Below are 14,215 nucleotides of genomic sequence, written 5' to 3'. Positions count from 1 at the left end.
TTAGCTTGTTTTTTTTTACAAAAATTAAGTTAGAAAAACAGTTTACAAGATTGAAAGGTATTTTAGGAGTTCTATATAATAGAAGATTACAATGCAAATGAGAAAAACAAGGAGATATATGAAAGTGAGTGAGGAGAAAGGTTGGAAAAGATAAAGTTAAAATTGTGGTAGTCAAGACTCTGCTGTGTTCTTTCATAGCAGGCTTCTGAATTTAATGCTGAGTGATCCTGAGTGATTGCATTAAACTGAGCTGCAGTCTCTTAAGCTCACAACACTCACCTTCTCAATACAGCACCGTGAATTAGGAGCACCATATATGTTAGACTTTGTTCATGGCAGCCAGCAGTAGAATCCTTCATTAAAAATGCTTTTATGAGCATCGACCTGGAAATGCTGAGGTCGCCAGTTCGAAACCCTGGGCTTGCCTGGTCAAGGCACATATGAGAGTTGATGCTTCCAGCTCCTCCCCCCTTCTCTCTCTCTCCTCTCTGTCTCTCTCTCTCTCTTCTCTAAAAAAAATGAATAAATTAAAAAAAAAAATTTAAAAAAAAAAAAAAAAATGCTTTTATGTACCTCTTATAAACATCACTACCGCAATTATTTTCGTTTGCCTAGCTTTGATAGTAATACTTCTGATGATTTCATTTCTCCCCTTCATATTCTGAATCAACAATAAATATAGTTTTGTTTTTTTTTGTTTTTGTTTTTTTTTTTTTGTTTTTTTTTTTCATTTCTGAAGCTGGAAACGGGGAGAGACAGTCAGACAGACTCCCGCATGCGCCCCACCGGGATCCACCCGGCACGCCCACCAGGGGCGACGCTCTGCCCACCAGGGGGCGATGCTCTGCCCATCCTGGGCGTCGCCATATTGCGACCAGAGCCACTCTAGCGCCTGAGGCAGAGGCCAAGGAGCCATCCCCAGCGCCCGGGCCATCTTTGCTCCAATGGAGCCTTGGCTGCGGGAGGGGAAGAGAGAGACAGAGAGGAAAGCGCGGCGGAGGGGTGGAGAAGCAAATGGGCGCTTCTCCTGTGTGCCCTGGCCGGGAATCGAACCCGGGTCCTCCGCACGCTAGGCCGACGCTCTACCGCTGAGCCAACCGGCCAGGGCAAATATAGTTTTTTTATGTCAGTTTTTTTTTAATGTGCAGAAAGTATAAATTTTTATTATCACTATGAATTTTGAGACCTTAAAATCATGCTTATTTTATGAGTGAGAAAGTTAGTAATTTTTTTTCTATTTTAAGTCTAAATTATTACTAGGTTATTCCAGTAATAATTTGATTTTTTTCCATCATTCAATTAGTATTTCCTCTCTCTGTGGAGTCAAGAGCGAGTGAGGACACTTGGTTAATTCATGATTCTCACAGTCAAGAGTAAATTTAGCCTCAGGCTAAGAACACAAATTCTAGGATGTCCGCCTACATCCAAGATATTCGGGAGGAGACTCACAGGGGGCAGTAGGAGTAGGACCACTTCTTTTTTAGCCTTTCCTGTTCCTTCATTAAGGTTAAATAAATAAGTAAAAATTTAAAAAAGGAAGAAAAAGAACCATCACAACAATGAAGGTCTCAACATCGAAAGTACATCTTGATTTCCTTGAGATGCTCAGTCCTCTCAACGAGGATCAAGAAGGCAGGCAGCTGTGGACAGGGTGCAAACTAGCCTCACTCTGGAAGAGTAGAAAAATTTTACTCTAGTCCAAGGTGGAAAGACTTGTCCCTGATAGGCCATCATCATCAGGGATCAATAAAAAATCAGAGTAATGGAAATTGTAACCTACATCCCTACGCCTGCTTGTTTCTATGTACGAAGGACAAGAGAAACCTGGATATCCAAACCAAGTTGACTTCTTACCGTTTTTTTTTAATTCCTAAAAAATTTGTCTTTTTTCTAATGTCATAAAAATAGAGTCACATATCCATACTAGATATAGTTTTTTTGTCTGACATTTTAGTTAGCAAAGTGCATTTAAGATTCATCAGTGTTGCAGTACATCAATGGCTCCTTCCTTTTTTACTATTATTATTCCCCAGTAATCGACTGCATGGGTGGCTTAGTTCGTTTAACCCTGCAGCACTTCGAGACATCTTGATTCCAGGTTATGAATAAAACTGCAATGAGATTTTGCAAAATGATTTTTGTGTGATAAGTACTTTATAACTTTATAAGAAACTTCCAAATTTCCTATATTTCTGTACCATTTAGTTCAACATATTTTTAATTATACTTCAGGCTTTCTTTGTTTTTTTTATTTTTTTTAATTATGGGAGTGACATTTGTTAATAAGATTATATAAGTCCAAGTGTACAGCTATAATACATCATCAGTATTTTGCCTTGTGTACTCACCATCCACAGTTTAGTCTTTTCCCATCACCATATATTTCATCTCTTTACCCTCTTAAACTTTATTCATGAGTTATTTAAAAGTACGTTGTTTAATTTCTAAATATAGGGAACTTTCCAAGTATTTTTCTGTTATTGAATTCTAGCTTAAAACATTTTGGTGAAAGAGCATACTGTGTATGATTTTATTTAGTAAATTTCTTTAGGCTTTGCTGTATGCTCAGAATTTGATTCTTCTTAGTGAATGTTCAATGCGCCCTTCAGAAGAATGTGTATTCTGTTGCTGGGGTAGTGTTAGATAAATGTTCATTAGGTCAGGTTGGTTGACAATGTTCAGGTTATATAAATTTTCTAATCATTTTTAATATATGTGTAATATATTTTACTAATATTCTCTTTACTTGTATTCATTTCTAGAAGGGAAATCAAATTGAAACAACAAAAATTTCACAGTTCAGAAAGACAGAGGTCCATAATCAATGTCTTGACAGCATTCGTTGGGAGGGTTTGAGGGAGAAACTGTCCCCAGGCTCTCTCCTCCTGGTGACTCTCAGTAACCCTTGGTATTCCTTCCCATCACTCCAACCTCTGCCTCTATCTTCACAGCCTTCTGGCCTGTGTGTTTCCTAGCATTCTCTTCTTTCCTCCAAAGACACCCGCCATTGGTTTTAGAGCCTACCCAAAATACAGATATTTATTTGGAGTCCTTAATCATTATATATAATATATATATATAATATATATATATATATATATTATATATATATATATATATATATATTATATATATATATATATATATATATATATATATATGCCCTTTTTTTTCAAATAAAGCCATTCTGAGATTCTGAGTAGGCATGAATTTGGGGGGCACTATTCACACACTACACTTATTGTATCAATTTCTAAGGAAACAGTATTAATACATCTAACAATAATCTTGTGTTATAATACAACATTCCATATTTCAGATTATGGCTCCTATATTTGGAAGCTGAATTTGTAGGGTGATATATAATTTATACATTTTATTTAATATGCCTTCTGGGAGAATTTACTGGGTTTTTTATTATATTCTGGCCCTCTATATTGCTTAGAATAATCTTTGTTCTTAATTTGTTTTATTTAAAACTATTTTTTTTGTATTTTTCTGAAGTTGGAAATGGGGAGGCAGTCAGACAGAGTCCCGCATGAGCCCGACCGGGATCCACCCGGCATGCCCACCAGGGGGCGATGCTCTGCCCATCTGGGGCATTGCTCTGTTGCAACCAGAGCCATTCTAGTGCCTGAGGAAGAGGCCATGGAGCCATCCTCAGTGCCCGGGCCAACTTTGCTCCAATGGAGCCTTGGCTGCGGAAAAGGAAGGGAGAGACAGAGAGGAAGGAGAGGGGAAGGGGTGGAGAAGCAGATGGGTGCCTCTCCTGTGTGCCCTGGCCAGGAATCGAACCTGGGACTCCTGCATGCCAGGCCGATGCTCTACCACTGAGCCAACCGGCCAGGGCCTTATTTAAAACTATTACAGCTCTTTCAGATTTATTTTCTTTTGTATTTCCATGGTATAAATTGCTTGATGTTTTCTTATTTTTAACATAACTATATATTTATATTTAAAGTTGGTTTCTTGTGGAGAAATAATTATGCTAATTCAAAATAAAACTGCTTATTAATTTTTAGCAGCTCTATTCATAGTTGTCCCAAACTGGAAACAACCCAACTACCTGCAAGTGGTTAAGATATAAACAAATGGTTATTTCTGTGCAATGGAATACAACTCTGAAAAAAAAATCCAAACGATAAAAATTATTGATACTCTAAATAACACAGACATAACTAAAATTTATTTTGCTGAGTGAAAGATGGCCAACCCAAAATGCTACAAGTACTGTGAGACTATGAACTCATTTATATGACATTCCAAAAAAGATATTCATACTGGAACACAAAGTGGGTTAGTAGATTTCAGACTTTGGGCTGGGGCTAGACAGGAGGGAATGTATTTGATAAGAAAAGTACTCTCTGTCAGGATTGGGATGGTGAACAAAGGACTCTGTTTTTGCCACAACTCATTCAATTTTCCTTTAGGTAAATTTTAAAAATTTAAAACTTAAGGTTAACTCGACCTTAACCACAAAAAAGACAGAGAAACAGACTTAAACAACAGAAAATTGCTTGATGCACAACTTAAGTTTCTCTAGATCTTTAATGTGGATAAAGTTAAAATTAACTTCAGAACCTTACTGGATATTATTTATAGTAACTTATATAATGACTCTGCGGAAGTTAACACAAGTTTATTTCATGTTGTTCCATTAAAGAACATAAATTTAACTTTTCTCCATGTCCACAATGTGTTCTAGCACACAATAGACTTTTATTCTAGATTTAATGAATATATTGTGTATATAAATATATTTGCCTTAAGATAAAGTCAGTTATTATAGATTACTTTTGGACTGAGTCTATGTATACTTAAAGATTAAAAAACATAATGATACATTAGTGAAATTCTAGGTTTATTACATTAAAGATTCCGTTGTAGAAGGATCAGCATGTCATAGAATCTTTACAAAATGATTTCTTTACAAGATTGATACCTATTTGGGTGAATTACATAGTTATACTCACCAAAAATATGATTAAATATATTTTGATTAATTTTTAAAATACACAATCATTTTATAGAATAACATCAATACCTTTGGAAAGTAGCATATTTTGGATATGTGCCTCTTATGTTAAATAAAGGATAACTTCTTATACATCATGGACTTTGTCATTTCTCTGCTCTTTGTGTATTATATAGAATTCTATAAACAATCTTCTCTGTATTTATCTATTTACACTCAAAATTTAATAGACACTAGTTCCTGGAACATTTTTAAGTGCTTCATTACTCTTTATATTCTGATATATTATTTTTCTGAGCATTTTTTAAAGATTGAAACACAAATACACACACACATACACTGAAATATGAATGCCTTCCTTATACATAAAGCTTCAATTCATACCCTTGCCAGTCATTGCTTATCTATCCTGCATAGTCTGATATATGTAGGGCTCAAAGTCTTCTCACTTACTTTTGTTTTACCTTTCATATAAGTATGAATTTTAAGATACAAACAAACCTATGTCTTTTAAAATTTTTTGGTTAAACATTATTGATAATGTTAATTGTCTTGATAAACTTTCTCTATTGACTGTGTATGACATAATTCAAGTAGTACTTATTTTTCTGACTACGAGACAAAAAAATGAGCTCATCTGGTAACCAGTGTGCAGTCTGGGTTCCTTCTGTCGCCTCAGGAACTGGCGTTAGCGGGTCTTCTTGTTTTTCCACTGCAGTTACACTCACAAAGGCAGTGCCTCTACAACTAATTAGATAATCAAATTCTTGCTTTTGAATCTCATCTACAGTGTGTCCATAAAGTCATGATGCACTTTTGACCAGTCACAGGAAAGCAACAAAAAACGATAGAAAAGTGAAATCTGCACCAAATAAAAGGAAAACTCTCCCAGTTTCATACCTACTCAGTGCAGTTCGATATGGGCTCCATTTGTTGCCCTACACACATCCAAACCATAGTGAAGTTCTTGCCACACACAGGTAAGGATGTCTGGTGTAACAGAGTGAATAACGTCTGTGATTCTCTGTTTTAAGTGATTAATGTCGTGGCACTTCGTTCTAAATGCACCGATATTCACGTTGCACTTTGGTCACGGATTTGAATTTAGTGAGCCACAGAACACACTGAACTTTCCTCTGTATGGCCACATCTCGCCTGGCATGGCTGTGGGCTGCTCCACTGTATACACGGTGTTACATCATCATTTGCACATGCGCACATGCTGCCACATCATCCTACAGAAACTGGGAGGGTTTTCCTTTTATTTGGTGCAGATTTCTATCGTCTTTTGTTGCTTTCCTGTGACCAGTCAAAAGTGCACCATGACTTTACAGACACACTGTATATTGATAGTGGCTGTTTTTCTTTTTCTTTTCAAAATTCTCTTATCTGCACATTTCATAGTTATTAGTATTAAAGTACATTATATTCCCTTCTATATTTTATTATCCTCAGTCAATATTTACCTAACTGAGAACATTGGGTTTTTTTTTTGTTGTTGTTGTTGTTGTTTACAGAGACTGAGAGAGTCAAAGAGAAGGACAGATAGGGACAGACAGACAGGAATGGAGAGAGATGAGAAGCTTCAATCTTTGGTTTTTTGTTTTGACACCTTAGTTGTTCATTGATTGCTTTCTCCTATGTGCCTTGACCGTGGGACTTCAGCAGATCGAGTGACCCCTTGCTCGAGCCAGCGACCTTGGGTCCAAGCTGGTGAGCTTTTGCTCAAACCAGATGAGCCTGCGCTCAAGCTGGCGACCTTGGGGTCTCAAACCTGGTCCTCCGCATCCCATTCCGATGCTCTATTCACTGCGCCACTGCCTGGTCAGGCTGTTTTGTTTTATTTCTTTCCTCCTTTTTTACTTTTTTTTATTTTTCCTTTTGTCTTTGCATATCTTTCTCAAAGCGTCCTGCTTTTTTAGGCTTTTGAGATGCAGACTCCGCTGGGTTCGCTTTCTCCTCTTTCAGCCTTGAGCCTGCCTTGACCACGGGGCGGTCAGCCACCGTGAGTGCCTGCTCTGAACCTGGTTTACCCTTTATTGTTTATTTCACAGATGTAAGAAGGATCATTCTCGTTTTTGTTAAAAATTTTTTGTGCATTTTCTCCTGTTACTTAGTTTTCTCATTTCTCTTTGATTAACCAATTCGAAATATCAGTTCTTTTGCTCCACTTTTTTTTTTTTTTTGCAGACTTCTGTGCCCAGATGCCTATTGTTCCCCTCCCCCATGAAAAATTCAAAGCGTGTTTCCTTCCTGCGTCCCTCTTACCTTCCACTTCTCTTTGTGTCCCCTTGCTTTGTCATGTTCAGGCTGGGCAGTTGGCTGGAAGGGAGGAACTATCCCACTAGCCACACCTTCTTTATGTATTCTAAAAAAAATGAGAAAAAAAATTATAGCTGACTTTTCATTTAAGGCTTGAATTAGATGAAAAGGGTGTGAAAAAATACAACAATTAGAAAAATCGTTGATTGAAGGATAAGAAGAGATAAAGAAAGTGGTAGACAGCTTTGATTAACTGCAGTGAAGGTCATAGTATAAGTGTAATGGAGAAAGTTATTCAAAGTCTGAAATGATGACAATTCATGATGTGGCGTGTGGCTTTGACACCACGAGCAGTTGTGAAAGACTAATAGTAACACAGCTTATTTATATAAAATATGTTCTGCTTCTCTGCACTTACAGTGATTGTCATGGCCCCTAAACTAAAAAAAAAAAAAAAAAAAAAAAAAAATAGAAAGAATAAGCAAAACACACTGATATTTTCTTTCAGACCACTCTTATTGACAGTGTTGACTTATTTCCATTAGCCACACCCTAAGTACTTTCAGCTTAGAGTTTCAGCACTTACTTTCACGGTTGAATTGTCTTATTTATGAAACCAGACAAAATTTGACCACTCTTCTAAAATTAAATTGTGTAATAACATCTCCAATTCACTATTTTACCAATGTCATTATTAATAACTCCTGAATTCAATTCACTGGGCTATTTGGCAAAAAAATCCATCTTCTCATAATGGTTTCCGTTCTGCATTTTAAACTGTTACACCCTCAACTGCTTTTCTGTAAAATACGTCACTGTCCTTTATATTTAAAGATGTTGTTGCAAAAGTTAATGCCATTTGTGTATGTAAGACTGATAAAACTAACAGCTTTATGTTTTGAGAGCATTGTTTTGGAAAGTATAAAAATATAGTAATAGATATCCAAAGTTTTCCCCATGGGATATGAACACACTTAAATTAATGCAGCTATGATATCATCAACCATCAGTTATTCTTTTTACTATCCAATAGTTTTATTGCATCTATTTCTTAAATTCAGTGGCAATTGTTTCAATGATGGATGTTATTTACATCAAATGGATTATCATGTATGCCATCAAGGGGTAGACATAGTGAGATAAACTAATAAGGCTGGGATTTTTCAAAATAGGTAAAGCAGAATATTTAAAATAAAGCTCACCTAAAATGCCACACACCTACGTCAAAGCTCTCACCTTTTGAAGTATGTTAGTCCGAAATCCAAACTTTCCTGTCATTTTGCTTTCATCCTCATATCTTTTCAAAAGGCCAACATAAATTACATATTTTGCTTTAACAAACACTGCCACCAGCTTCTTCGGTTGCGCCCTCAGCCTTCCCTCATGGCAAGGGGCAGGGTGGCATCCCCAGCAGAAACTTGCTAGTGCCTCAGCCCCGCCAGCAGAAGGGAACACCACCGACATTTCAGAGTGAGAGCTGAGCTGGTGGGAAGGAACAATGCACTTTCCACGCTTTGTTTTAGGTTCCAACCCAACATGTTCGGTGTTTTATCTCAGCACGCAATTTGTTTCCTTGCCAAACATTCATCTTTTGTTGCTTGAATTAAATTGCTAATCTACCATAGTAATTAAACCGTTAAAGCTTCCTGGCCTTTATTTTATAATATGTCTAGGAAAAAAAAATATCCTAATTTTATTATCGTTTTTTAGTGTCTATAAAATTACATAAATATATCAGATATTATATATATAACAACATAAATACCATATATAATATACTTTGTATATAGTACACACTATATATAACTATATTTTAACAATAGTATATATGAGTTGGTAATTTCATACAATATAAGTTATGTATACTTTAGGAACATATACTACTCACCCAAGTAAACTGACAGAACATTATGGTATGTGGTTTTAGAGCTGACCAGAGAAGCCTTTTTAGTCTTTTTATTGTGAAACAGAAAAATATATAATCAGCTAAAAATGCAGTAGGGGTAAACACGCTTGGGGTTAAGATGAGAGGAGAAGCCAGCACATGTCCACTCGGTAGGAGAGTGAGATATGTCGTATCTGGACCATCTTAAGAGCCTGCTTGAGGATTCTGATTGATGACTGTATACTGTGGAATATCTCAGGTGTTGTTTTTCTGCAGCCACACTTAACTGTAAGAGTGTGGGTAGAGTGGTTATACCCAAGGATGTGATCCTCTCAAAAAAAAAAAAATACCACAGATGGGGAGAAGATTTCTTTGGGATGAGGAAAGTGAAGGATGGTAGTAATAATGGGTTGGAGGGCCAATATGTTGAAAGATTTTGTCTGGGGTACTATAGTGGGGAAAAGATTTATACAGACTTTGATTATAGGGTGGCACCCATGTGTATTGACGTCATAGAGAAATTCATGAACATGCTATTATGAGTTGTTAACTGTTTTTAGATAGAGAAGGGTTGCTAGGTATATTCTAATTTCATGGTGTTTATTCTGCATGTATTTTTTTCTTACAGTATAATAAAGAAAGAAAAAATTAAATTTAAAAATCCTAATAGTTCCTTTTAGTAAATATATATATTCTAATAACTTAATAAATATTTATATTCTAAAAATTTAGTAACCTTTCAAAAAATACTATGCACATTTAACATTTTTTTATTGATTGATTTTTAGAGAGAAAGGAAGGAGGAGAGAGAGAGAAATACTGTTTTGTTCCACTTATTTCTACATTCATTGGTTGCTTCTTATATGTGCCCTAACCAGGGATTGAACTTGCAACCTTGAGGTGACGCTCTAAAGAACTTACGTACTCAACCAGGGCAAAACAAACAAATTAGTAGTACAAAATATTTACTTTATTTACTCTGCAGTAGGGTGTGTTTTGAGCATTATACAGCTTCTTTATTTTTTGGACTTTATTTTTTATTGCCATTTTTGATTCACAGAAAAATTGAGAGGACCATATGGAGATTTTCCACCCAACTGTTACCATAACACATGCATAATCTTCCACATCATCCACATTTCCTACTAGAGTGGTGCATTTGTTACCACTGATTAACCTACATAGACAATTCATAATCCTCCCCAATTTATAATTTTTGTTCAGGTTCACTCTTGGTGTACATTCTTTGAGTTTGGACATATATATAATGACATACATCTATTGTATCATTCAGAAAATTTCCACTCTCTTAAAAATCCTCTGTGGTCTATTAATAGCTCTCATTCCCCACTCTCAACCCCATCAATTACTAATCTTTTAACTGTCTCCAGAGTGTTACTTATTCTAAAATGTCCTGTCTTAGAATTATATGGTTTGTAGTCTTTTCAAATGGCTTCTTTCACTAAGCAAGTATGCATTTAAAGTCCCTCCATCTCTTATTTATACACCAACTTACTGACAGATTTTTATACAATAATTTAAAAATCTTTTACATGTATTTATATTTTATATTAAGTAATTTAATTTATATAACTAACTTTTTGCATGCACATACAGATTTATCATCATTGAGACATTTTATTTTATTTATTTATTTTGTATTTTTCTGAAGCTGGAAACGGGGAGGCAGTCAGACAGACTCCCGCATGCACCTGACCGGGATCTACCCGGTACGCCCACCAGGGGGCGATGCTCTGCCCATCCGGGGCATCTCTCTGTCGCGACCAGTGCCTGGGGCAGAGGCCAAGGAGCCATCCCCAGCGCCTGGGCCATCTTTTGCTCCAATGGAGCCTCGGCTGCGGGAGGGGAAGAGAGAGACAGAGAGGAAAGAGAGGGGGAGGGATGGAGAAGCAGATGGGCGCCTCTCCTGTGTGCCCTGGCCGGGAATCAAACCTGGGACTTTCGCACACCAGGCCGACACTCTACCACTGAGGCAACTGGCCAGGGTGAGACATTTTATTAAACTGAGACAAAGAAACCTAACAGTGGAAGAAATGATTAATATGATGGAATGATTTTATTTATGTATAAATCTGTATATCTCCTATTTATCAATAATTTAAATACTCTATTACCTGTTTTATGTACAGCATCCTTTAATTGTTTATCAGAAATGAAATATGCTTTATTGTTTCAATGTTGAGGTAGTTTACAAAGTGCATGCTACAAGTTCACAATGACAGACCTATAAGCTATTATTAAGTATTCAGTCATCTAATGTGGAAGCATGCTACCCAGTAGAGATAACTAAAGATCAAAATAGAAGAGATAGAGGCAGAACTTAAGTCTTCTATACCTTTTATGAATGTATATATAAAATGAAATGTGAACAATAAATCTCAGTTTCAGTGCTACTTAAATTTGAGACAAAAATAGCATCCTTCTTCAACAACACGCCCAAGAAAGCATTAACAATATAAGGAACAGATTCGTCAGTTTGAGTTGCTATTATTTACTTATTTATCTCAAGGGCACATAATTTCAATACTCTGATATTTTGAAATGTAGACTTGTGTGTAACATGGTATTTTTAATGAGTAATAAAGAATATCTTTATTCTTCATAACAGTGCCACATTTCTACAGTCTGTCTCGAAACTGCAATATAGTTGCTGATTTGTGAATTTTTCCTTCCGCTTCCTAAAGAAATGGTTTGCCAAAGCGGGAAGAGAGCAATGCCGGCTTCTCAAATGTGACTTCAGCCTCTTGTTGCAAGTAAATTAGATTCTCTTCTGAACTGGATCACTATAGTGATAATTTGACAAATGACACCTTTGTGACCAGATAGTCTTAAGTAAAGCTTTAAGCACTGCATTAAACCAGAATTCAGGTGGTACTTGATTCTGCAGTCCAATGGTCATTAACAGCTATCTTGTAATAGATGCTAAAAGGCTGTAATGAAGTATGTTAGGAACAATCCCTGCACTCATTCCCCTCTTATCCCAAGATAACACCTAACATCCCAGATACCTGTAGCTGTCTCAGATGTTGTAATAGGAGAAACCTTTTATGTGTGTCTTGAGAGGCAATGCAGCAAAGTAAGGTTGAGCGTGGGCTCCAGAATTAACAGCCTGCCTGATTTGAACCCTGGCTACACACTTCTAGGCAAGTTGCTTAACCTCTCTGTGCTTTGATTTCCTGACACCACATGGAAATAGCGCTAAGATTCATGAGAGCAGCTGTTGGTTTCAGAATTCTAGGCTCTGCTGAGCTCCCAGATCCTGCTTTGTTCTGCCCTTTGAGATGCACCAACAGCCACTGAGCTGTGCCCCCTCCCTGCAAGTCTGATGACTTCAGGGCCTTTGCCAGAGCTTGTGCTCAGCAGCAGCACCCACAGGCCAGCAGGGATGGCTGGATCATGAGGAGTAAGGGGGCAGGAGTAGTAAATAAACTCAGAAAAGTTGGCCCCTTCAATTCAACTCAAAACAACCTTAAGGGTCTCCCTTGATCATCTCTGTCAATATTCCCCTTACTTGCTCCAAATCCAGTTCATAGTTACGTTCAAGATTCAGCTCCTTGAGTAATCTGTTTTGAACTAGGCTGTTATTTGTATATATAATTATAAGGTATAATTTTTATTATATGCTAGGGGAGTATCATTTACTGTTACAGTCACGTGCCACATAATGACACTTTGGTTCATTTTGGGCCAGTGCATGTTGGTTGTCTGATAAGATTATAATGGGGTTACAAAATATCCCATTGCCTCCCGATCTTGTGGCCATCCTAACAGATTAACACACCACATCACTCACACATGTGTGGAGACGCTCGTTGAAGCAAACTTTCTGCGTCACCATCATCAGAAAGTATAGGGCAAGCAATTAAGTGTAGTACGTGATAATTGGTCATGATAATAAATGACTATGTTACCAGTTTATGTGTTTAGCATACTCTTTATCGTTATTTTAGAGTTTACCCTTTCCATTTATAAACTTTTGTGTTAAAACAAGATAAAGTGTTACCCGGCTGTAGTCTCTCACAGCTCACAGCTCATGTTTGTCTTGTCCAGCGATTGTATTCTTTTCTCTTGTGTCAGATTGAATCTCATGTTGTTTTGCACACTAACATGCTGTACAGGTTCGTAGCCCAGGAGCAACAGACTGTATCATACAACCTAGGTGTGTAGTAGGCTGTATCATCTGGCTGTGTGTAAGTTCCCTCTTTGATGTTTGCACAACAAAATCGCCTAACGACTCATTTCTTGGAGTATATCCTCATCATGAAGCAGTGCACGACTATACTTTTATTCTTAAATATAAATAAATGAATTTTTAAATGAGGAAACTGGTTTCTTTATTATGATGGTAAATTCTCTGAGGACAAAACTGTGCATTTTCTCTCTTTTTGTCCCCAACATCAGGGTAGTCTGCTACACAGAATGTGAAAGAGTCTTCAAGGGTTTGTCAGATGATGCTGTGTAACTTCCCATCAACCAATAAGGAGGGATTATAATTCCATTTCTTTACTCCCTTTCTTTCTTGCGTGATTTCCAGGTCTTTGCAGCAATGTATAGATTCCCCGAGAGAGTTTTTTTTTCTGTGTTCTCAAACCCATGAGCAGCTGATGCCCTTCCATGTTGTTATTCCTCGGGAAAAAATTTAATTTTTACTGATATTTTATTGACTTTTTAGTTTTTGGGGTTTTTTTAGCATGAGAAAGAACTATCCTGAGAAGCAGAACTTCAGCCTACAATATTTTCCATGACATCAACATGTTTACATGAAAGAGACATTTTTTTTTCAAATAAAATATGATTTGTCTCATTATTTAATTAATGAATTTTACAGAAACATTTTTATTATCACACCTGGCAATAGACAGATTTTACTGGGGCTTAATATAGATTCTCTGAAAGTCTTTGTTCACAATCTCTGTCAATTCACACAGCTATGTTCCAGCAAAGATGGATGGTTGGCGGAAGAGTCAGTGCCCGCGCACCGGGGCTGTCCTACGGCCAGTAGAAGCCCTCGGTGGTTGACACTTTCTCGTTTTTTTCTATTGAAGGAGAGAGAATGAGGCACTCTGTGGTCA

This window comes from Saccopteryx leptura, chromosome 4 (genome assembly GCF_036850995.1).
Source record: "Saccopteryx leptura isolate mSacLep1 chromosome 4, mSacLep1_pri_phased_curated, whole genome shotgun sequence".
NCBI classification, from domain to species: domain Eukaryota; kingdom Metazoa; phylum Chordata; class Mammalia; order Chiroptera; family Emballonuridae; genus Saccopteryx; species Saccopteryx leptura.
Note: the sequence above shows the minus strand (reverse complement) of the source record.